A 25,517-nucleotide genomic window follows, 5' to 3' on the forward strand; every position below is an offset into this window, starting at 1 on the left:
GATTCCATGATTCAGGACCAGATTGTTTTAGGGTCACCTCGGGCACCCTACACCAGCAGCTCCTCAAAATTAAAAGCCTCACCCTAGCCACCACCATCGAAGCCTGCGTCCTCCATGAAAACGCGACCAGCCGCTACTCCCAATTCCGGGCGGCCGAATTGGCACGGCAGGGGTCCTACACGGCCGAATCGGCAAGGCAGGGGTCCTACGAGGCTGAGGGGGACCAGGAGATCGAGTTCCTCCCGGCCCGCGGCCCGGACGAGGGCGGCCATTTTGCGCGCTTTCCGCGGCCTCCCGTGCTTGTACGTGCCAAAAGAGACGCCGGCGCAGAGGGACGGGACGCGCATGCGCGCTCTACACAGGACCGAACTGCGCATGCGTGATGGCGCAACGAACGCCATGACGTCATGAAGTGCGGCAACTGTGGATCCGCACATTTAAAGCGGCAATGTCCGGCAAAGAACCGACAATGCCTCCGCTGTGGCAAGATGGGCCACTACGCTGCCTGCTGTCGAGCAGCTCAACTTGCCAACGCTCCCCAATTCCGACAGCCTCGCAGGGACGTGCGGACCATTCAGCCTTCATACTCCGAGTCATACCCGGACGATATACAAACCGGTGATACAGACGACCGGGAAGCCTTCCGCGTTGCGGTCATCAACAGGAACCGGATGTCTCCAAGCAGGACCCACCAGCCGATGCCAGTAAACAGTGTCAATCCGGGTGATGAATGGTGTGCCTACCCTAACGGTCAACCAATCACCAATAACATTCCGTTTGGACACTGGTGCCTCCGCCAACCTAATAGCATGGTCAGCCTTCTACGCCTTGAAGGTCAGACCACCAATTCAGCCATCCCGTTGTAAGATGGTCGACTACAACGGAAACATTATCCCGGCCATGGGATCCTGCCAGCTCCAGGTGACACACAATACATACACGGCCACACTGTCCTTCGAGATAGTTGGATCATCGAAGGACTCCCTGCTAGGCGCACAGGCATGCAAGGTTCTCCACCTCGTTCAGCGGGTACACGCTCTGTCTCCAGAAGGCACATCAGACTTCCCGGATGCAGAATTTAGGGCACAGCTCCACTCGCTCCTCGCCCACAACCAGGAGGCATTCGAGGGCATGGGCACACTGCCCTATACCTACAGAATACGGCTCAAACCGGATGCCATCCCGGTCATTCACGCACCTCGCAGGGTCCCAGCGCCACTCAAAGACCGCCTCAAGCAGCAGCTGCAGGATCTCCAGGACCAAGGGGTGCTATCCCGGGTCACGGAGCCCACGCCATGGGTCAACTCCATGGTGTGTGTTAAGAAGCCCTCTGGCGAACTCCGGATCTGCATCGACCCGAAAGACCTCAACAACAACATAATGAGGGAACACTACCCCATACTCAAACGGGAAGAGATCACGAGTGAAATGGCCCGGGCTAAAATTTTCACAAAGCTTGATGCCTCGAAGGGTTTTTGGCAGATCCAACTGGATCAGTCCAGCAGGAAGCTGTGCACCTTCAACACTCCTTTCGGCAGGTTCTGCTATAACAGAATGCCATTTGGCATCATCTCGGCATCCGAGGTCTTTCACAGGATCATGGAGCAGATGACGGAGGGCATCGAAGGGGCGCGCGTCTATGTTGACGACATCATCATCTGGTCTACCACACCACAGGAGCACATCAGTCATCTCCAGCGCGTCTTTGTGCGGATACGGGAACACGGCCTGCGCCTCAACCAAGCCAAACGTTCTTTCGGCCAAACTGAGCTAAAGTTTCTGGGGGACCACATATCCCGGTCAGGAGTGCGTCCGGATGCAGACAAGGTGAGCCCCATTACAGCCATGCCGCAGCCGGCAGACTAGAAAGCAGTGCTACGCTTTCTAGGCATGGTCAACGTCCTGGGGAAGTTCATTCCCAACCTTGCCTCCCACACAACGGCTCTTCGCCACCTAGTTAAGAAGTCTACGGAGTTCCAGTGGCTGCCCGCACACCAGAAGGAATGGGAGGAGCTCAAAATTAAGCTCACCACAGCCCCGGTATTGGCGTTCTTCGACACCTCTCGTGATACGAAGATCTCGACTGATGCCAGCCAGTCCGGCATTGGGGCGGTACTCCTGCAACGGGATGACACTGCATCATGGGCCCCGGTCGCCTATGCCTTGCGGGCCATGACCCCCACAGAACAGCGCTATGCGCAGATCGAGAAGGAGTGCCTGGGTTTGTTAACCAGCATAGACAAGTTCCACGACTACGTGTATGGTCACCCCCAGTTCACAGTGGAAACCGACCATCGCCCCCTGGTCAGCATCATACATAAGGACCTGGACGAGATGACCCCCTCGCCTCCAGCGTATCTTGCTCAAGCTCCGGAGGTACGACTTCCAGCTGGTCTACACCCCGGGAAAGGACCTCATCATTGCGGATGTCCTGTCCAGAGCAGTGAGCACACCGCCCGACTCGGAGGGGTTCATCTGTCAGGTCGAAGCGCAGGTGGCCTTCACATCGGCAAATCTGCCAGCTGATGATTCAAGTCTGGCCCGTATTCGCCGGGAGACTGCGGCTGACCCCCTTCTACAACGTGTGATGCGCCACATGACGGGAGCGTGGCTCAAAGGACAGTGCCCACAATTCTACAATGTCCGGGATGACTTGGCCGTCATTGACGGTGTCCTCCTAAAGCTGGACCGGATTGTGATTCCACACAGCACGCACAGGCTGGTCCTCGACCAAATACACGAAGGCCATCTGGGGGTCAAGAAGTACAGACAGAGGGCCCGAGAGGCGGTATACTAGCCAGGCATCAGCGATGACATTGCCAACATGGTGCTCAACTGCCCCACCTGCCAAAGGTTTCAGCCGGCGCAACCCCCTGATACGCTTCAGCCCCATGAGGTGGTGACGTCCCCCTGGGCGAAGGTGGGTGTCGACCTTTTTCATGCGCTTGGCAGGGATTATGTCATTATCATAGATTACTTTTCGAATTATCCAGAGGTCATACGCCTGCACGATTTGACATCGTCCGCTGTCATCAGGGCCTGCAAAGACACCTTCGCTCGCCACGGCATTCCGATTACTGTCATGTCGGACAATGGGCCCTGTTTTGCCAGCCAAGAATGGTCTTCTTTTGCTGCTTCGTATGGCTTCACACACGTGACGTCCACCCCTCTGCATCCCCAGTCAAATGGCAAGGCGGAAAAGGGCGTTCACATCGTCAAGCGGCTCCTCTGCAAGGCTGCTGATGCCGGATCGGATTTCTGCTTAGCCCTGCTGGCCTATCGCTCGGCCCCACTAGCCACTGGCCTCTTACCAGCCCATCTGTTGATGGGTCGTGCTCTCAGGACCACTGTGCCATCCATTCTGGTCCCTACAACCAACTATGCTCCAGTACCGCAGAGGATGCGACAGCAGCATGCTCAGCAGAAGGTGGCACATGACACTAGGGCAACTGATCTTCCTGCCCTGGTGCCTGGAGACAACGTCCGCATCCACCTACCAGAGGGCGGCTGATCGGCAACTGCCGAAGTTCTCCGACGCGTGGCTCCCCTCTCGTTCCTGGTTTGCACGCCTGATGGCTCCATTCGCAGGCGCAATCCCCGGGCTCTTCGCCTGCTTCCGCGCTCGCTACGTGATCATACACCGGTGCCACGCCCTCCTGATGTTCTTGATGTCGACTTCATGGAGCTTCCTGCCACCATGCCCATTCCTCTGTCGCCTGTGTCCAGGCCCATTCCTCAACCGGTGGAACCTGACCCACCCTTGAGGTGGTCAACCCGAATTCGGCGCCCACCTACTAGGCTGGACTTATGAGCCTGTTTGAACATTGAACTCACTGACTTATTATGCCACAATGTTAATATGTTTCTCTTTTTGTCATTGCAGGAGTTTGTTTTGATGCTTGATGTTTACACGTGTTTTGTTTATGGTACAACCTCGTTGCTATGTTGCACCTGACACCTTCCTATGTATATAGTTTAGCCTCATGTACATGTTGTAGATATTGCACACACACATTCAGCTGCACTCAGTACACATCTACATTTATTACCACATAGGCACATATTCTTGTAAAAAAGGGGGGATGTCATGATATTCAGATAAACATCATGGTGCAAACATAAATACACACTGATGGACAGATCAACAGACCAATCAATACACACACAACACCACATCCAATCACAGTCAAGAGCATACACACTATAAAACGGGGAACACGACACTTCCCGCTCATTCCAGCAGGAGACAGCTCAGGGCACAGAGCTCATAGCAAGCCACTCAGCCATTCACCATGTGCTGAGTGCTTCTCCAAGATAGTGTTAGGGCTAGGTGCACAGGTTAGAGGGTAATGAACGAACCATAGTAACCAGTTTACAGATGTTGTTATTGTTAGTAATAAAACTGAGTTGTACCATCCGCAACCGTGTTGGTTCGTCTATGTAGCAGAGCACCCAACATGACAATGAGTGCAACCAATGGCGCCCTGGCTCTTTGGAAAGCCTGCAACAACTCCAGGCACTCTTTAACTAGCTATCCTCATCTGTTCTCAAATGTGTGAAGGTATTCGCTCTCCTGAAGAGTGCGTCCGTGACAAGGTTTATGCAACTGTATCCTATGGATTGTGACACACTGCAGAGATCCCTTACAAAACCCTGGAAGGGTCCTGAAGCATAGAAATTGAGAGTGACAGTCACTTTCAGTGCCACGGGGATTGGTGTCCTGCAACACTGTTGGACACAATCTCAGGCACAATCCCCTTGAAAGGCAGATGCTTCTTCTGCATTGCACCTCCGCCATCTCCAGATAGTTGGATCTAACTCTGTATACTCCACCAGCAGGGTAACGGTGCCTCTTGTGGCCCCTTCACCCTTTCAAGTCTCACTCACCTTCAACCCCTTCAGGGTGTGCTGCTTGCTGCCGTGGAAGGATTTGCTGTTGGCTCTTTCAGCCAGCTGACTTCCTCTCCCTTCTTCTCCCCCATCTCCAACTGAGGAAGAGCCACCACCTGACATAATAATCCCCATTTTAAAAAGAATTGGCTATCTGAGATTAATAGTCAGCCTGTAAATGACTCTTGACGGAGAGAAGCCTCCTTATCTAAAAGAAAATGAGTAATATGGTTCATAGAATGATCAACAAACCCCAGACTTACACAAGAAAAGTTTACTCTTACCTCTACACTCTTTCCTCCATCCTTGGTCTTACATCATACCCAGGGATTTAGAACCCTGTGAGTTCCCTACCAGCCTGTCCAGTCCATGCGCAGACCATTAAAACAGATGGGCTGCTTACAATTGCAGTGCATTGGTAAGGGATTGGTTTAGCACAGTGGGCTAAATAGCTGGCTTGTAAAGCAGACTAAGGCCAGGAGCGCGGGATCAATTCCCGTACCGGCCTCCCCGAACAGGCGGCGGAATGTGGCGACTAGGGGCTTTTCACGGTAACTTTATTTGAAGCCTACTTGTGACAATAAGCGATTTTCATTCATTTAATTTCATTGCCTGTTGGCTGAGGGATAAATATTGACCTGAATAATTCCTTTGCTTTTATTCCAGAACAATGGCGTGATAATTTTTACATCCACCAGACAACACAGAGGAGGCCTCCAGTTTAACCTCTCATCCGAAAAGTGGATGAAATGGTGGAACAGGACATATTACATTTTCCAGATTACATGCAAATAATGTATTGATTTTTAATCATAAATAAGAATAATCTTATTTAAGAATCTGCATCCAAGCCATCTTCTTTCCTTTTTCTGCAATTAGAGGTTGGGGACAGAAATATTACGTATTAATTTTGTATTCAACAGGGAGATGGTCCTGCATCAAAAGGTAGGGGGCTGGATTCTCCGTTTTGGAGACTGAATCCCCACGCCAGTGTGAAAATAGTGGTCTTTTACACCAGGAAAACTGGCGTAAAACGACCGCTGATTCTCCGTTTTGCTGGGGGCTAGCAGGAAGGCAGCATAGAGCTCGCAGCTCTAGCTGCCGATACAGCCTGAGCACTTCCGGTCCCGTGGCCGCGCATGTGCACAGCGGAGGCCTGCAGCGGCTGCACAGTGCTCCATGGTGGACTCAGCCCGCGGACCCAGACCGCAAAAGTAGTGCCCCCCTTTGGTTGATCGCGCGCCGCGGACCACCTGCCCACAGTGCCCCCAGCCCCGAATGAAGCCCCTCCAGCCCGCGGATCGGCCCTCCCCCGACTGAGGCTACGCCAGACTGAGTCCGCAGCCGCCACGCTGAATTCACGAACGGTGTGAGCACACGTAAACCACACCGTCGGGAACTCGGTCAGTCGGGGATGGGGCGGGCCCCAGGCAATGGTCTGAGGCCGTGGATTATCGGTACTCCGCTTTTCAGGGGCGGAGAATCCAGCCCAAGATTAGAGATGATATAGCCACATTTACAATAAAAGGAGAAATAATAAATAAACTAATGCAACTAAAAAAGGATGAAATCCCTGCTTCTGATACATGGCATCTAAGATATCTAAGGTATATAAGAACATAAGAAATAGAAACCAGAGTAGGTAATTCAGCCCCACTGCTCCAACGTTCAATAAGATCGGGTCTGATCTTTTGCATTTAACTTCACTTCCACCTTTTCCCATATTCCTCAACTTCCCTAAGTATACAAAACTCCATCAATTTCTGACTTGAATATACCCAATAACTAAGCATCAGCAGTCCTCTGGGGTAGAGAATGTCAATGATTCAGTTGAATTAAGAATTTTCCTCCTCACCTCAGCCCTCAATGGCCTGCACCTTGGCTGGTTTCTCCGTCCCGCCGCGCCGGACTTCTGGTTCAGCACGCCGGCGGGATGCTCCGTTTCACCTGCTGGTCAATGGGCAGAATCCAGCCCCTTATTCAAGTTTGGAAGATGTGGCAAATCAAAGAGTAGAGACAGGGCAAAAGGGAAAGATATTAACATGGGAAAGGATAAACAGACCAGGACAGGAATGGACAGCGAGTACAAATTGTGCAGATAAAGGCAGAGGTTACAAAAATAATCAAAGGACAAAACTAAAGGCTCTGGGTGGAATTGTCAGTCGCTTCACAGCAGCAGGATTCTCCACTCCCACTGCAGTGAATGGGAGATTTGTCAGATTGTCACATTCTCCATCCTCACTAGCAGCAGTAGTGGGGCGGACTCGAAATAAAGAATCCCTGCCTCTGTATCTGAATGCACAGAGCATTTCAAAATAATCGGATGAACTGATAGCACAAACAAATAAATAAGTACTATCTGATAGCCATTACAAGCATGGTTGTGCGGTGACATAGATTGGGACCTGTATATTGAAGGGTCCATGACATTTAGGAAGGAAATGTTTGAAGGAGATCAAGGGAGAGATGTGTGGGTCCAAATATTTTAAACTTAAATAAAAACAATGACAAGGCCATGAAAGTAGAGCGAGCTAAAGTGAAGGGGCAAATTAGGCTAAGGGATAGTTCAATAGAGATGAAGTGGCAGACATTTAAGGAGGTATTTCAGAATACACAAACAAGGTGCATTCCAATGAAAAAGAAAAAATTCCAAGTTGAGGACCCACCATCTGTGGTTAACTAAAAAAGTTAAAGATAGTATAAAAAAGCATATCATTGTGCCAAAAATGGGTGGCAGGTCAGAAGATTGGACAACATATAATAAACAGCAAAGAATGACTAAAATATTAATAAGGAAAGAAAAATTAGTGTACACGAGGGAGCTAACCATAAATATAAAGACAGGTAGTAAGTGTTTTGTAGTTATTTTTAAATAAAGAATTAACAAAGTGAGCATTGTCCCTTTAGAAATTGAATGTGGGGAATTAGAGATGGCAGATAAGTTGAACAGATATTTTGCATCAATCTTCGCTATGAAAATAGAAATAACATCCCAGAAATAGCTGCCAATCAGGAAATGGGAGGAAGGGAGGAACTTGAGGAAATTACAATCACCAGGGATGTGGAACTGAACTTTATCCTTGGACTTTAAAAGAAGAAACTGATTAGATAGTTGATGTGTTTGTTTTAATTTTCCAAAATTCATTAGATTCGGGAGTGGTTCCATTAGATTCCAAAATAGTGAATGTAACTCCTTTATCCAAAAAGGGAGGAAGACAGAAAGCAGGAACCAAAAGCCAGTTAGCTTAACATCCGTTATAGGCAACATGTTAGAAGCTATTATTAAAGACGTTATGGCAAGGCACTTTGAAAAATTCAAGGTGATGAGGCAGAGTCAACATGGTTTTGTGAGAGGGAAATCATGATTGACTAATTTATTGGAGATCATTGAAGAAGCAACATGTGCTGTGGATAAAGGGAAATGTGTGGATGTACTGTACTTAGGGGCGGGATTCTCCGACTTCCCGTCGGGTAGGAGAATCGCCGGGGGGCGGCTGGGAAGTAATAGGAAACAGAGAATAAGCATAAATGAGTCATTTTCTGCTTGGCAAGATGTAATGAGTGGTGTGCTACAAGGATCAGTGCTGGGACCTCAACTTTTTACAATTTGTATAAATGGCTTGAATGAATGGATTAAAAGTATGGTTGCTAAATTTACTGATGATGCAAAAAGTACCGGATTCGCCAGGTCCGAGATTGACACTCAGGAGGCCGACAAGCTGCAGCTGCGTATAAACAATTCACTCCCCACACATACCATCCCAGCCAATAAGATGGCAGCAAGACATGCGGCAGCACAGTCATAGACACCGAATTGGAGACCCTGCTGGACGCCATGGAGGAGAGGCAGGCGACCCTATACCCCAGCCCCGGAAGAGGCTGCCAGACGGCGCCATTCGCCATGCCTGGGCGCAGGTGCCAGAGGCCATCAGCGTCATGACCAGCACCATCCTGACCGGCTAGCAGTCCAAGATGAAACTGCACCTCAGACTGGCCAGAGTGAATAAGCAGCACTGTGCCCCTGGCACCAACACCCATCCCACACACCCGCGACCACACCTCACCCCCCCCCCAGGAGAAGGCCTCCCTTAACCACCGGGAGGGGGAGGAGACTGGAGGGGGACCGCCGGATCTGCGGCCCCTCACCGTGGCAGAACAGAGGGCATTGATGTGGTTGGTGGCCCAGAGGAAAGAAAGGGTGCTGGGATGGAGATCGGCCACGGGTGAGGAAGTGAGAATGAGCTGAGCAGTGATGTGGAGAGCAGCACGGACGGCAGCCTTCGGCAAGAGACCAAGGCACCCCGGAGCTCGAGTCCGGGAATGTTGCCGATTTCCCGTCACAGCTGACTCCAACACCCTCATCCTGAAAAGGCTGCTTGGGCACTATCTGGTGCTTACCACACAGTTGCTCCGGTACATCAGGTGGAGGTAGGAACACCAAAGAGACGGAAGGTCAGAAGGCAGGTCGATCCCAGGAACTAGCTGCCTTCCAGACAGGTTTCGGGCTTCTGGAACTGACAGTCCCATCTATAGTGGAAATGCAGAGCCAGGGAATATATGAGGAGTTGTCAGCAAGCATGCAGCACCTGCAGGTGGAGTTGGAGAAATTCCAACGTGTGCAAAAGCAGGAGGTGGTGCCGACCATGCCTGTCACTCAGGCCAACACCACAAGAGTGGTGTCCACGGTGGAGGCATTGGGGGCGAGGGTTTTGGCTATGAAGCAGCAAGTCCAAGGCCTGGGGCATTCTGTGCAGGTTCTGTCTAATGTCCAGGACAGGGTTGCCAACTCACAGGCAGCCATGTGCCAGAGCCACCAGGACATTGTAACAGCGCTTCTGAACGTGACTCAGTCACAGCAGGCCATGGCTGCAAATTTCGGCCTCATTTTCCAGGCGCTGGCCGATAAGGCACAGACACTGAGGGAGGTGGCCCAGCCCCAGAAGGAGATGGCACAGTCACTGGCTGATTTGACACAGACCCAGAAGATGCTGGCACAGTCAATGGGTGATTGACTGGGCGCAGTCCCAGGTGGCGATGGTCCACTCCCTGTGCTCCACAGCCATGAGCATGCAGACCTTGGTCGCGACCAGAGTAGGCCTCCAGTACTGGCAGCGCCGGGTGGTGGGAGAGCCTCAGGGGTTAGCACTGCTCACACCCACCCCATGGAGTAGCCCGGAGGCCATCGGGCACCCTGAGGGAGGAGGAGATGAAGGAGCCCCTGCCGGTGACTCTCACAGGGGAGGTGCCGGAACGCCGCAGCACCTCTGAATGACGCCTCCTGTCCCTGGCCGATCACCTGGCCAACAGGCAGGACCGGGCGGCACCACGCCACCTGGGACACCAGAGCAGCAGCTGGGCCCATTCCGGCCCGGTCGCTCCAGAAGACGGCTGCCAACGGGGACCCAGGTCGCAGGGTAGGAATCACAGCATGCCGCCTCCACTTCTGATGTATCGTCTGGGGATCCACCTAGACGTACGTAATGTTAGGGCCCGTAAGGCCACAAAGTTAGACATATTTAAGTTGTCACAGAGCAGGGCACAATATAGTGATAGGGCCTAGGGCACAAATCTGTGTATATTTGTGCACATTAAACACCTGTTAACACTGTTACAACCTGACTCGGTGCTGTGTCAGATGGGTTTGAGTGGTGGGCTGGTCCAGGCTGGCCAGGGAAGGGGGGTATAGAGGAATGAGCGGACATCGTGTGTGGCCGGAGCTCCACACACACCCCTCCACACACTCCCAGAGCGGTCCTGGCACCTGAACCAGGAGGCAGAAGCACCACTTGATCGCACCCCTGGTCGCTGTGTGGGCGTTGTTGTAGTGGGTCTCTGTGTCGGTCTGTGGCCTCCGGATTAGCGCATCAGCCAAGACCGCAGTGGATAACCCCCATCACCCAGGAGCCAACCCCCCAGTCGGGGGAGCATCTCGAACATGTCAGGAATCGTTGAGTGCGAGGATGAAGGTGTTGTGCACACTCCCCGGGTACTGGGCACAGACGTGTATGATGCGCATCGGATGGTCACAAATCAGCTGCACGTTCATCGAGTTGAACCACTTTCGGTTTGTGTTCAGCGGCCTGTTATCCGCAGGTGCTCCTTCTGGGACATGCATTCCATTGATCACCCCCTGGAACCGGGGCATCCCGTCGATGGCGGCGAACCCCGCTGCCTGTGCAGTGTGATGGGCTCAGTCCACGATGAAATAATGTATTGATCCTCCTGGGCAAATAGGGCCTCTGTTATGGCGCAAATCCACCTGTGCACCGACCTCTGTGAGATCCCGGCAGGTCTCCACTTGCCGCCTGGAAGACCCTGTAGCGTAAACATTCAGGGTGACCGTCCCCTTGACGGATACCAGGCGCAGGTGTCCTCCCCCCCTACCCCCGCACTGCCAGGTGCACCCTGATCTGTCAGATATGTTGCACTGCCCCCACTGTGGCCCCGGTTGGCACTGCGGACCCTGCGGATCCTGCCCCCTCATGTTCCCCCCCCCCCCCCTCCACCCCCAATACCCACGCTACTGGCCCTAGCCTGGCGCTGTGGGGACTCTGGCTCTGTCGCATTCCTGCTGCTAGGGGTATGGTCGGCTGGTGCTGCCCTTGCCAGGGGTACACTCTGCGGTCGCTGTCCATCCCCCCGTAGGGGCTACAGTGGACATTGCCCTGGGAGGGCCGCCTGATGCCCAGCCGGTGGGTGGTGGGTGCGGGGATGAGGGCACCTATATGGCAGGTGTCATTTTGCAGAACTAGGGACCAAGTTGGGTGGTCAGTGGGTGCGCAGCAAGACGGCTGTCTTGACGGACCTTGACAATGGTGGTCCCTGCCTGGACTCCGACCCAATCCCGGAATACAGCCCATTCCATTCCCCCCAGGCTCTGGCAGCCTCCACCCCAGCTAGTCCGAGCCAATGCTCGGCCTTGCAGCCCACAGTCGTGCCTCTCCGTGTCCTCTTTTCTCTGTCTCCCTTATCAGCCACGTGCCAGTTTCCCGATTTTTAAAAGCACAAGTGAATTGCGCCATCGGGAATTCGGCCCATCGGAGGCAGAGAATTGCAGAGGCCCCGGGGTCGGGCCTGCTAAGATATACCATCGACTTTTACTGTCAGTGCATTCCAAAACGCATCAATGCCATTGTCGAGGAAATGGAGAATTGGAATTTGACGTGAAATCGGCACTGCCGCGATTTCGGCATCAGAACTGATTCTCCGCCCATTCGCATTTCCCGATTATGGCGTTGTCCGACGGAAATTCCCGCCTCAGAAGTTTATCCGATGAATTGTCCTCACCTCTCAAGGCATGATGGTAATTCCATCAAGCTTTGTCATAAAGTTAATTTCTAGTAAAGACATTAATATCTTAACTTGCATGCTTATGTTCTATGCACAGTAAGAAGTACTTACAACACCAGGTTAAAGTCCCAACAGGTTTGTTTTGAATCACTAGCTTTCGGAGCACTGCTCCTTCCTCAGGTGAATGAAGAGGTAGGTTCCAGAAACATATATATAGACAAAGTCAAAGATGCAAGACCAAACATTTGAATGCGAGCATTTGCAGGTAATTAAGTCTTTACAGATCCAGAGAGAGGGGTAATCCCAGGTTAAAGCAGCGTGAATTGTCTCAAGGCAGGACAATTGGTAGGATTTCGCAAGCCCAGGCCAGATGATGGGGGGTGAATGTAATGTGACATGAATCCAAGGTCTCGGGTGAGGCCGTACTCATATGTGAGGAATTTGGCGATAAGTTTTGCTCGCCGATTCTGCATTGTCACGCGCCCTGAAGGCTGCCTTGGAGAACGCTTACCCGAAGATCAGAGGCTGAATGCCCTTAAGTGCTGAAGTGTTCCCCGACTGGAAGGGAACATTCCTTCCTGGTGACTGTCGCGTGATGTCGGTTCACCCATTGTCAATGTATTGGAGGCTCAATTTGATGTCCCATGTCGACCTTCGCCTCAGCGACTGTCTGCTCTCCACCCCGCCAACCAGGTCACCTATGCTCCGCGACGGTGAGGGACCACAGGTCAGGCGCCCCCCCACCCCCACCCCCCCGCCCCCCACCCCCGTCTTCTCCCGCTCCTGACTTCTCGTGGGGGGGGGGGGGCACAGATAATGCCCAGTTTGTGACATTCGGATGCGGATAGCACAAGAAGTCCTCAGCTGATGGCCTGAGTGTGCACAGGGTACCCGACCATGGCGGGTGGTATGGCCGTTGGCATGTGGTGCAGGGTGGGATGCAGTCGGTTGCCCTCGGGTGGGGCATGGCAGGTAGCTGATGGATGTGGAGATTGTAGGACGGGGGTGGTGTCAGGCGCACAGAGATGGTGGCTCACCTGAAGGGATCATACAGCTTCACTCTGCACTGCTGTCCGGTTCTTGCAGTGGGCCCCACAGTGCTCATGGCCTCTGCCATCTCCGCCTTGTCCCAGATGACGTCAACGTGTGGCAGCCAGGGAACAGGGTGTCTCATCTCTCTTCCATGGCATCCAGCAATATTTCATGCCCTGCATGAAATTTTGGGGCCGCTCTTGGGGTGGTAGCTCCTTGGCTGGAATGAGAGTGTGCGGGGAGCGGAGTGCTCATATGCAGCAGCAACTTGACAGGCTCTCGAGTGCCATTCCTGACCCCAGCGAATCACATGGTGGTGTGTGTTGGAATTGCATTTGTTCCACGTGGAGCAAGTGCTGGCCTATTTGCATGTCCAAATTGGATCTGGCAGTCGGGAGGCATTCGGGAGGCAGAGGTAGTCACAGATAGAAGCTTCAGGGATGTAGTTACTCTGAAGAATAAAGATAGATGGGTGACGGTTAGAGGGGCTGGGAGTAAGCAGTCAGTACAGGGATCCCCTGTGGTCGTTCCCCTTAGTAACAAGTATACCGCTTTGGATACTGTTGGGGGGGGACTTACCAGGGGTAAGCCATGGGGTACAGGTCTCTGGCACAGAGTCTGTCCCTGTTGCTCAGAGGGCAAGGGGGCGAGGAGTAGAGCATTAGTCATTGTAGACTCCATAGTTAGGGGGATAGATAGGAGATTCTGTGGGAACAAGAGAGACCCACGGTTGGTGTGTTGCCTCCCAGGTGCCAGGGTGCGTGATGTCTCGGATCGTGTTTTCAGGATCCTTAAGGGGGAGGGGGAGCAGCCCCAAGTTGTGGTCCACATAGGTACCAACGACATAGGTAGGAAAAGAGATAGGGATGTAAGGCAGGAATTCAGGGAGCTAGGGTGGAAACCTAGATTTAGGACAAACAGAGTTATTATCTCTGGGTTGTTACCCGTGCCACGTGATAGCGAGATGAGGAATAGGGAAAGAGAGGAGTTGAACGCGTGGCTACAGGGATGGTGCAGGAGGGAGGGTTTCAGATTTCTGGATAATTGGGGCTCATTCTGGGGTCGGTGGGACCTCTACAAATGGGATGGTCTACACCTGGACCAGAGGGGTACCAATGTCCTGGGGGGGAAATTTGCTAATGCTCTTCGGAAGGGTTTAAACTAGTTCAGCAGGGGCTTGGGAACCTGAATTGTAGCTCCAGTATACAGGAGGTTGAGAGTAGTGAGGTCATGAGTAAGGTTTCAAAGTTGCAGGAGTGTACCGGCAGGCAGGAAGGTGGTTTAAAGTGTGTCTTCTTCAATGCCAGGAGCATCCGGAATAAGGTGGGTGAACCTGCGGCATGGGTTGGTACCTGGGACTTTGATGTTGTGGCCATTTCGGAGACATGGATAGAGCAGGGACAGGAATGGGTGTTGCAGGTGCCGGGGTTTAGATATTTCAATAAGCTCAGGGAAGGTGGTAAAAGAGGGGGAGGGGTGGCATTGTTAGTCACGGACAGTATTATGGCGGCAGAAAGGACGTTTGATGAGGACTCGTCTACTGAGGTAGTATGGGCTGAGGTTAGAAACAGGAAAGGAGAGGTCACCCTGTTAGGGGTTTTCTATAGGCCTCCGAAAATGTCCAAAGATGTAGAGGAAAGGAATGCAAAGATAGTTCTGGATAGGAGCGAAAGCAACAGGATAGTTGTTATGGGGGACTTTAACTTTCCAAATATTGAATGGAAACGCTATAGTTCGAGTACTTTAAATGGGTCCGTTTTTGTCCAATGAGTGCAGGAGGGTTTCCTGACCAAGTATGTAGATAGGCCAACGAGAGGCGAGGCCATATTGGATTTGGTACTGGGTAATAAACCAGGACAGGTGTTAGATTTGGAGGTAGGTGAGCACTTTGGTGATAGTGACCACAATTCGATTACGTTTACTTTAGTGATGGAAAGGGATAGGTATATACCACAGGGCAAGAGTTATACCTGGGGGAAAGGCAATTATGATGCGATGAGGCAAGACTTAGGATGCATCGGATGGAGAGGAAAACTGCAGGGGATGGGCACAATGGAAATGTGGAGCTTGTTCAAGGAACAGCTACTGCGTGTCCTTGATAAGTATGTACCTATCAGGCAGGGAGGAAGTGGTCGAGCGAGGGAACCGTGGTTTACTAAAGCAGTCAAAACATTTGTCAAGAGGAAGAAGGAGGCCTTTCTTTCTTTCTCTCTTCCCTTTCTCTCTCTCATCTGTCTCTGCCTTTCTTTCTCTCTCCTTTCTCTCTGCCTCTGCCTTTCTTTCTCTCTCTCTCTCTCCTCTGCCTCTCCCTTCCTTTCTTTCTTTGTCTCTCCCCTTTCGCTCATCTGTCTGCCTTTCTTTCTTTCTCTCTCCCCTTTCTCTCTCTCATCTGTCTCTGCCTTTCTTTCTCTCTCCTTTCTCTCTGCCTCTGCCTTTCTTTCTTTCTCTCTCGCTCCTCTGTCTCTGCCTTTCTTTCTCTCTGTCTCTGCCTTTCTTTCTCTCTCTCTCCTTTCTCTCTCTCTCTGCCTTTCTTTCTCTCTCCCCTTTCTCTGTCTCTCTGTTTCTGCCTTTATTTCTCTCTCCATGCCTCCTGCGGTTTTGCCTTCCTCCTTACCCCAGCCATGAGCTCTGAGTGAGGAACATTTCAGGAAACCTCTGGCGTCACGGCCCCCGCAGCCCCAGAAACTGGCTGGGGGACAGATTTCAGCACTAGCTTTCTGCCTGTGCCGTGTACCCCCTGCGCCCAGGTGTACCCCATACGCACGCACCCGCGTGCCCTGCGCACGCACCCAAGTGTAACCCCTGCGCGTGCGCCCAAGTGTGCCCCACCGCATGAGTGCCCGTGTACCCCCTACGCGCGTGCCAGAGTGCACCTCCTACACGCGCGCCCGAATGTACCGCCTACGCGTGTGCCCAAGTGTATCCCTACGCGCGCGCCAGAGTGTACCCCCTACCCGTGCGCCCGAGCGTACCCCCTACGCGCACGCCCAAGTGTACCCCCTACGTGCGCGTCCGAGTGTACCCCCTACACGTGCCTGAGTGTACCCCCTACGCGCGCGCCTGAGTGTACCCCCTGCGCGCGTGCCCGAGTGTACCCCCTGCGCTCGTAAAAAAAAAGAGGAAGAAGGAGGCTTATGTAAAGATGAGACATGAAGGTTCAGTTAGGGCACTTGAGAGCTACAAGTTAGCTAGGAAGGACCTAAAGAGAGAGCTAAGAAGAGCCAGGAGGGGACATGAGAAGTCTTTGGCAGGTTGGATCAAAGATAACCCTAAAGCTTTCTATAGATATGTCAGGAATAAAAGAATGACTAGGGTAAGAATTGAGCCAGTCAAGGACAGTAGTGGGAAGTTGTGCTTGGAGTCCGAGGAGATAGGAGAGGTGCTAAATGAATATTTTTCGTCAGTATTCACACAGGAAAAAGACAATGTTGTCGAGGAGAATGCTGAGATTCAGGCTACTAGACTAGAAGGGCTTGAGGTTCACAAGGAGGAGGTAATAGCAATTCTGGAAAGTGTGAAAATAGAAACGTTCCCTGGGCCGGATGGGATTTATCCTAGGATTCTCTGGGAAGCTAGGGAGGAGATTGCTGAGCTTTTGGCTTTGATCTTTAAGTCATCTTTGTCTAAAGGAATAGTGCCAGAAGACTGGAGGATAGCAAATGTTGTCCCCTTGTTCAAGAAGGGGAGTAGACACAATCCCGGTAACTATAGACCAGTGAGCCTTACTTCTGTTGTAGGCAAAATCTTGGAAAGGTTTATAAGAGATAGGATGTATAATCATCTGGAAAGGAATAATTTGATTAGAGATAGTCAACACGGTTTTGTGAAGGGTAGGTCATGCCTCACAAACCTTATTGAGTTCTTTGAGAAGGTGACCAAACAGGTGGATGAGGGTAAAGCAATTGATGTGGTGTATATGGATTTCAGTAAAGCGTTTGATAAGGTTCCCCATGGTAGGCTACTGCTGAAAATACGGAGGCATGGGATTCAGGGAGATTTAGCAGTTTGGATCAGAAATTGGTTAGCTGGAAGAAGACAAAGGGTGGTGGTTGATGGGAAATGTTCAGACTGGAGTCCAGTTACTAGTGATGCACCACAAGGATCTGTTTTGGGGCCACTGCTGTTTGTTATTTGCATAAATGACCTGGAGGAGGGTGTAGAAGGATAGGTGAGTAAATTTGCAGATGACACTAAAGTCGGTGTAGTTGTGGACAGTGCGGAAGGATGTTGCAAGTTACAGAGGGTCATAGATAAGCTGCAGCGCTGGGCTGAGAGGTGGCAAATGGAGTTTAATGCAGAAAAGTGTGAGGTGATTCATTTTGGAAGGAATAACAGGAACACAGAGTACTGGGCTAATGGTAAGATTCTTGGCAGTGTGGATGAGCAGATAGATCTCGGTGTCCATGTACCATCCATGTGTCATAGATCCCTGAAAGTTGCCACCCAGGGTTGTTAAGAAGGCGTACGATGTGTTAGCTTTTATTGGTAGAGGGATTGAGTTTCGGAGCCATGAGGTCATGTTGCAGCTGTACAAAACACTGGTGCGGCCGCATTTGGAGTATTGCGTGCAATTCTGGTCGCCGTATTGTAGGAAGGATGTGGAAGCATTGGAAAGGGTGCAGAGGCGATTTACCAGAATGTTGCCTGGTATGGAGGGAAAATCTTATGAGGAAAGGCTGAGGGACTTGAGGCTGTTTTCGTTAGAGAGAAGAAGGTTAAGAGGTGACTTAATTGAGGCATACAAGATGATCAGAGGATTGGATAGGGTGGACAGTGAGAGCCTTTTTCCTCGGATGGTGATGTCTAGCACGAGGGGACATAGCTTTAAATTGAGGAGAGATAGATATAAGACAGATGTCAGAGGTAGGTTCTTTACTCAGAGAGTAGTAAGGGCGTGGAATGCCCTGCCTGCAACAGTAGCGGACTCGCCAACACTAAGGGCATTCAAATGGTCATTGGATAAACATATGGGCGATAAGGGAATAGTGTAGATGAGCTTTAGAGTGGTTTCACAGGTCGGCGCAACATCGAGGGCTGAAGGGCCTGTGCTGCGCTGTAATGTTCTATGTTCTATGTCGGGACCGTGGAACATCCGCCATTTAGTATCTGGGAGAATCCAGCACAGACTCTGTTCATTAATGTCTCTGCCGTTTTCCTGTTTTCCATTATAACCACCTATCTTTGCTTGTAATAATCACCTATCTCTGCCTGTAAAAGATATACATTTAATCTTTTACCATCTGTTTCTGTGGATTTTGATCATTGATATTCCTGGTTCTCCCTATCAATGTGTTTATCATCTTTGCTGAATTCTACAGTCCTTCCAATCCTCTGGTTTACTACAATTTGGGGAATATTATGAACCTCTTCATTTAATCTACAACTATCTTCAATTTCTCTACATAGTCACAGTACAATCATTTTGCCTGTGGATTTTTATTCCTTAAGGAAACATATATTTTTATATTTTGAATATTATTAGTGAATTTCTTTAAATCTAACATTAACCTGCACATGAGTCTGTTTCTGATGGTGTCATTCAAGATATCTGCAAATTCACATTATTCAGCTAATTTCTTCAAAGTATCTAAGAATTGTGTTGGTTACGTTTATGGAACGTGAACCTCTTGGTAATGATCAAGAGTTTTGATGAGAAGTGGTCTTGCAATAACTCCACTCTTTCACCATATATTTCTGAGCCTGTTTTTTTCTGGTTACACCAGACTTCACAGGAGGTTGAAGGTTTCTCCCTCCATTGTACTCAGAAACATTGGGACTACTATGTCCACCAAAATTTTGTTTGTCCGGACAAAGTATTTGAATCTTTCAGTATATGAGCTCCAGCGCTCAGTATTTTCACCATATGGTCCCATGGTGCCAAAATCTCCTGCCATTTCACGGTGGGAAGGCTTGCATAAGTGCAAATGGACCACTAAGTTTTTAGCACTACCTCGCTTCTTTTTTCCCTTTCAAACAAGGTAACCCTGTGCTCAATCAGTTCCCTTCCGCGCTTTGCAAGGGTTGTTGCAAAATTCCCCTAGCTCTCAATTATTTGTTAGTTACTTGCTACTCACATTAGAGGGAGCACTATTCCAGAACTTGCTGGGCAGAGCACGTGGCAAGCTTCTTGTCGATTTGTTGAACAAAATTTGTTTAAATTTTGGTTCCCATGGTTGCTGCTTTTATTCTGCACCCCTCCGCTGCCAGCTTTGGTGTGGCAATGTTTTTATCTTCTTCATCCTTTTTGGATGGCTGCATAGGGATCAGCAATTTTTCTACATTTTTTTACTTCTTCCGGAGTCTCCCAAGGTGGTTCTGACTTCCTCATCACCAGTTTTCTTTGTGGTATTTTTAAAGGATAGGCTTGCAGGCGACGAAGGGTCAAGCAAACAATAGTTTTATTGGAAAGGTGTTTACTCAACAGGCTGCAAGAACAGACTGACTGTTCGCCCTTTCAAATTACCAATGATGTCATCAGTACATCTCGTAAGCAAACTCTTAAAGTCACCTTGTTCCAATTAGGTACAAGCATAAATACACAACATGTGCATTTAAACATCCAGCACTTATGTTGATTGTCAAATATTATTGTCCAACCATAACTGTTCTGCTATTTGAAGGTAACAGTTACAAAGATATTCATAAAAAGTAATGCAGAAAAACGTTTTCAACACTTGTAAATTGCAATCACAATTATTTCCCTCACCACAGTTATTTTTGTTTAATCATTGTTTTCAGATGTTCTGTAATTAAAGGATATTCATTGCTATTATTTTATGTCAGCTTCAAAGAGAATTATTATCTCTTTTAAAACAATTATGGCTATCTTGCCAAAGTTACACTAATTTGGTGACCAAGAGCGAGATTCTCCAACCCCCTGCCGGGTCGGAGAATCGCCGGGAGCTGGCATGAATCCCGCCCCGCCGGTTGCCGAATTCTCCACCACCGGATATTCGGCGGGGGCGGGAATCGAGCCGCGCCGGTTGGCGGCCCCCCCCGCAATTCTCCAGCCCGGATGGGCCGAAGTCCCGCCGCTAAAATGCCTGTCCCGCCGGCGTAGATTAAACCACCTACCTTACCGGCGGGACAAGGCGGGACGATCTGGCCCCGGGGGGTGCCCCCACGGTGGCCTGGCCCGCGATCGGGGCCCACCGATCCACGGGCGGGCCTGTGCCGTGGGGGCACTCTTTCCCTTCCGCCTTCACCACGGTCTCCACCATGGCGGAGGTGGAAGAGACTCCCTCCACTGCGCATGCGCGGGAATGCTGTCAGCGGCCGCTGACGCTCCCGCGCATGCGCCGCCCAGAGATGTCATTTCCGCGCCAGCTGGCGGGGCACCAAAGGCCTTTTCCGCCAGCTGGCGGGGCGGAAATTTGTCCGGCGCGGGCCTAGCCCCTTAAGGGTGGGGCTCGGCCCCCAAAGATGCAGAGCATTCCGCACCTTTGGGGCGGCGCGATGCCCGACTGATTTGCGCTGTTTTGGGCGCCAGTCTGCGGACATCGCGCCGTTTCCGGAGAATGTCGCCCCAAGTTTACCAATTAATGCAAAATAGAGAGTGGGAGAGAGTTTTAAGTTTATTTGGTGGGGATGATTTTGAGCCCTCCCTCCATCCATCAGGAACTCAGGGCAGGCTCAAAATCCGGAGATAAGCAAAAAATGTGATTCTCTTGGCGGGATTGGCTTTTGAAATCTTACCTCCCACCTCTGCCAATGGATTAGTGAAAATCATGCTGCGCGAGGCTGATAATCTCATTTTAATACACTAGCATGCATTAGTGAGCACTCTCTCAAGACCATCACCCCTTCACGAAATCTTGACCTGGTGCTGACATGACATCATGTCTACGTCATTTGTGTGGGTTTCCTACGGGTGCTCCGGTTTCCTCCCACAGTCCAAAGATGTGCAAGTTAGGTGGATTGGCCGTGCTAAATTGTCCTTGGTGTCTATAATTGCCCTTAGTGTTGGATGGGGTTACTGGGTTATGAGGATAGTGTGGAGGTGTGGGGTTGGGTAGAGTGCTCTTTCCTAGAGCCGGTGCAGACTCTATGGGTTGAATGGCCTCCTTCTGCACTGTAAATTCTATGATTTACACCAAGTATGGACAGGCATGAGGCAGTCGACGGGATCCCTCTGGGGGCGCAGAGATATGTACATCCACCGAAAGGGGAGGGTAGTTGAGGGATATGCCCCTGGCACAGGTTGGCACTGCCTGGTGATGTGCTAGCTTGGCAGTGCCAACCTGTGCCAGGGATAATGCCAGGGCAGGACTGTAGTGGAAGCCCCATGAGGGAGGTGCATTTTTGTATGGCAGGCGGGGGGGGAGAGGGGGGAAAGTGGACATTGAGCGGGGTGGATCTGCCGGCGATGACTGCTGGGGGTGTGGGGTGGAGGAGTATGGGGGGGAGGGGGGGTGGGGGAACCTGCCGGCGATCACTATAGGTGGAGTGATCTGGGTGATCTGCCGTTAATGACTGATGGGGCAGGGAAGAGCCTGAACACCTCCGAGATGTGGCCTGGGTGCCATTCGACTGCATCGCTGATTGGGGAATCCTTTAAAGATGGCGTCCTGCTCTGATTAAAGCCAGATCCCAGCTCTAAGACACCCACCTTTCCAGAGTGACGGCGTAAACTATCCCCACTCACAACTCTTTTTCTAAGAAGCTTAAGGTTCATTGAGAAACTACATCAGCGGGGTTCACTCCCGCTTTTCTCACCAGGACTTTCTCTGTGCCATTTCTTGCTAAGATTCTGCCTGGTATCTTTAAGTTCAAATGCATTTCATCAGGTACTGCGCGCAGCCTTTTCAGTTGCACAGTGAGTGAATGAATGTACTATCATTATTTTTTTAAAGAACTCTTATTATTGTTTATCTTGAACCACTTAGGAGACATTATTGTCAGAATTATTGATCAGGTACTAAGGCCGGAATTCTCCAATCCGAGTTCGCCCCGCCACCCCTGCCAGTGAGAAGGGAGAATTTGGCGCTTAGCTAAAATTCTATTCATTGCAGTGGGTCTGGAGAATCCTGCCGGCAAGATTGGACAGAGAATTCTGGCCGAAAGCTCAGTTCTGAAATATATCACCAGATTTTCACTTAAAAATAAGTACTCAATATTAATTTCCACATTAATAAATGCATTCATTCTTCTGTAGGACTGCAAAATATCATAAAGAAGTTTGGTAATAGGCATATGCTTGTTTTTTTGGAATTTGGCAGATACTACATCTAGAAACTGATGTTTTAGATTTTCTGGTCCAGCGAATAGAAGATGAATTGTTCCTAAGAGAGGAAAGAATCATCTGCCCTCGAAAAAGGATAAGGTTAAAAATAAATAAGCAGTAAAAATGCTTCCTTTTAGGGAGTAATGTTTGGTGTCAGCAAAACACATCCAAAGACATAACAGATTTTAAAGTTTAAAGATCAATTTAAGATGAGTGATTTCACAATGCCCCCATCTGGATTCTAAGCCCTGTCAAGCACGGCAGGTAATTTTAAACATATTGTAGGGAATTCTCATATGTAAAGGGAGTATAAGTGGTATGTGTGAAAATATGACAAAGTGGTTTATGGTGGATGGAAAACCTCCTGTTTATGACAAGACAAATCAAGCTATTTTTCACACTATAAGAGTTTGATGGATTCAATGAGTGTTTCAGGAAAAAAAACCTGATTAATCAGTGGCTTCTTATTATGAGCAAGCACCTAAAATTATTGAAAACATTTTGTTTCATTGCCATGAATCCAATTATACTTTGATAACTACTTTTCTGTCCAAATTGTAAGACATCGTATAAAAGTGCTTTATTGATACAATCCCTCTGATTAGGCCACAAACAACTGGGGCAGCACAGTGGCATAGTGGTTAGCACTGCTACCTCACAGCGCCAGGGACCCAAGTTTAATTCCGACCTTGGGTAACTGTCTAGAGTTTGGGTAACTGTGTAGAGTTTGTACCTTCTCCCCGTGTCTGCGTGGGCTTCCTCCGGGTGCTCCGGTTTCCTCCCACCGTCCAAAGATGTACAGGTTAGGTGAATTGGCCTTGCTAAGTTGGCCCTTGATGTCCAAAAAGATTAGGTGGGGATAGGGAGGGGGCGGGACCTCGGTTGGGTGCTCTTTCAGTGGGTCGGTGCAAACTCACTGGGACCAAATAGCCTCCTTCTGCACTGCAGGGATTCTAACTGGGAAACATCTACTTTTTCTAATGAAACACTCTTAATGTAGATATGTATATTGAACGTGGCAGAGGACAACTGCTGTCCAAAAATTCCAAGGATAAAGCAAAATAAACAATTCATTTTCTTTTTGGTATATGTGAAGGATATATTTGCTACAGATTATATTTACATGCATGTTTATATATCACCCCCAACTACATGAGCCCTTATCTTGTGCCTTATCCTTTTGTATGCCACCTTATCGAATGCCGCTTAGAACTACAAGTATACTACATCTACTGGTCCCCCTTTATCTACTCTACTAGTATCAGCTTGAAACAGGAATCTTAAACTGAAACAAAACCAATTGTGTAAGTTTGAAAGGAGAGCTGGCTGAACTTGATTAGGAAAATAGACGGAAAGATAGTGTAGTAAGTAAACTGTGGGAAATACTTAATGAAACAGTTCAAAATGTTCAACAAAAATATATCTCATTGAAAAGCAAAAACTGTGCAAGAAAGACCCATCTGTGGCTCATGAAGAAGGTTAAAGATAATATTAGATTAAAAGAAGAGACATTAGTTTCCCCCCCCCCCCCCCCGCCCGCCGCAAGATCGCCACTTGTGAGGCGCGGAAAATGGAAACATCCACCTCGGGCGGGATTCTCCGGTCACTGGGCGGACATGGCCGCAGAATCCCACCCAATGTTATATAATATAATTATTCTGTTAGAATACAGATGATAGCACACATCAAAGAAGGGGCCATAGTAATTCCGCTCAGTTATTTATTTTGCTAAATTCATAGCCCATGTGTTCATGTCACATTTACTGCTGACTCTTGCCAAGCTTCAGGTATCCTTGAGGTAGAGTTTCCATTTCAGGCACAGTTGGTAAATTGAGCCCAAAATGTATTCATAACTGTGCTGGTTAAGTTATAGTTCAAATTTCTGATAACATTCATTTGCATAATCACTAACTTAAAATCTTCCAATGTTCTCTTCTGAGAACCAGTGCAATACGGCAGGGTTATAAAACATAATTGTTTCTTTTCCTCCTTCCATTAAAATGTATTCCTTTGGTGTAATTAAGAGGGGTAACCCGATGTAGTTTTATTAGTGCAGATTGAGATGGGTTTTGCATCAAAACTAAGCACATTTAATAAGAATTTATAATCATCCACCTGATACCAAACACATATCACTAAACACTATGCCTAACCATTTAACAGTTTAATTGGTAAGCTAAATATTTTTGATATAAGGAAAACTTCTAATAGCTGTCTATTATCTGTCAGTTTGTGTGCCTGAGAAAATGAACACACATTTTGTGGCTGGGGTTTGACCCTGAAATATTGGGCAGGAATTTCCAGTTCCGCCAGCCGCAGGCATCATTGCAAGCAGGATGGGAACATTTGGAGAGCATTTCCAAAATTTTCTGTTTTGCCCACGGCAATGCATGCCTAGGCTTAGCTCAGTTGGCTGGACAGCTGCTTCACGATGCAGAACGAGAACAAGAGCACAGGTTCAATTCCCGTACTGGCTGAGGTGATTCATGAAGGCCCGCCCTCTCAACCGTGCCTCTTGCCTGAGGCTTGGTGATCCTCAGGGTAAATCAGCACCTGTCAGTTCCCTTCCTCAAAGAGAAAAGCAGCCTATGGTCACCTGGGACTGCAGCAACTTTACAGAGTTGGAACTGGAAAGTCCCACCATTGCGTCTTAAATCAGCAGGGGAAATTGCAGAAAATGCCATCAAAAGTAGTTTTGAGTCTGACCGAATTGCATAAAAAAATGCCATGATTGTGAGTGCTAGTTTGGTTGCTGGCACCCAGATTGGGTATGTAGTGTGGAAAATTGTACAGCTATTCGACTATAGTGTCCTTCACCTACATCATGAGAGACCAAATGAAGACTCTTGGAATTAAGAACAAGGCCTTTATTACAGTTATAACTGAGCTGGTGGCGTATGCAGCTCGCCACACCAGACAACGCAGCTTCCCACCCTGTACAGACAGTTATACTTGAAAATCAAATTAAATGAAAATCACTTATTGTCATAAGTAGGCTTCAAATGAAGTTACTGTGAAAAGCCCCTATTCGCCACATTCCAGCGCCTGTTCGGGGAGGCTGGAACAGGAATTGAACTGTGCT

The 25,517-nt window shown here is 49.6% G+C and overlaps 1 long non-coding RNA gene across 1 annotated transcript in view; it reads right to left on the reverse strand.

The window, feature by feature from the left end:
• The window catches only part of LOC140411675 (uncharacterized), a 307,143-nt gene extending 287,687 nt beyond the window's left edge, over nucleotides 1-19,456 (reverse strand). Inside the window, exon 1 of the long non-coding RNA XR_011940949.1 lies at nucleotides 19,287-19,456. This is a non-coding gene — a long non-coding RNA (uncharacterized lncRNA). The remainder of the gene's footprint in view (nucleotides 1-19,286) is intronic.
• Nucleotides 19,457-25,517: the final 6,061 nt, after the last annotated feature.

The sequence above is a fragment of the Scyliorhinus torazame genome, chromosome 4, assembly GCF_047496885.1.
Source record: "Scyliorhinus torazame isolate Kashiwa2021f chromosome 4, sScyTor2.1, whole genome shotgun sequence".
NCBI classification, from domain to species: domain Eukaryota; kingdom Metazoa; phylum Chordata; class Chondrichthyes; order Carcharhiniformes; family Scyliorhinidae; genus Scyliorhinus; species Scyliorhinus torazame.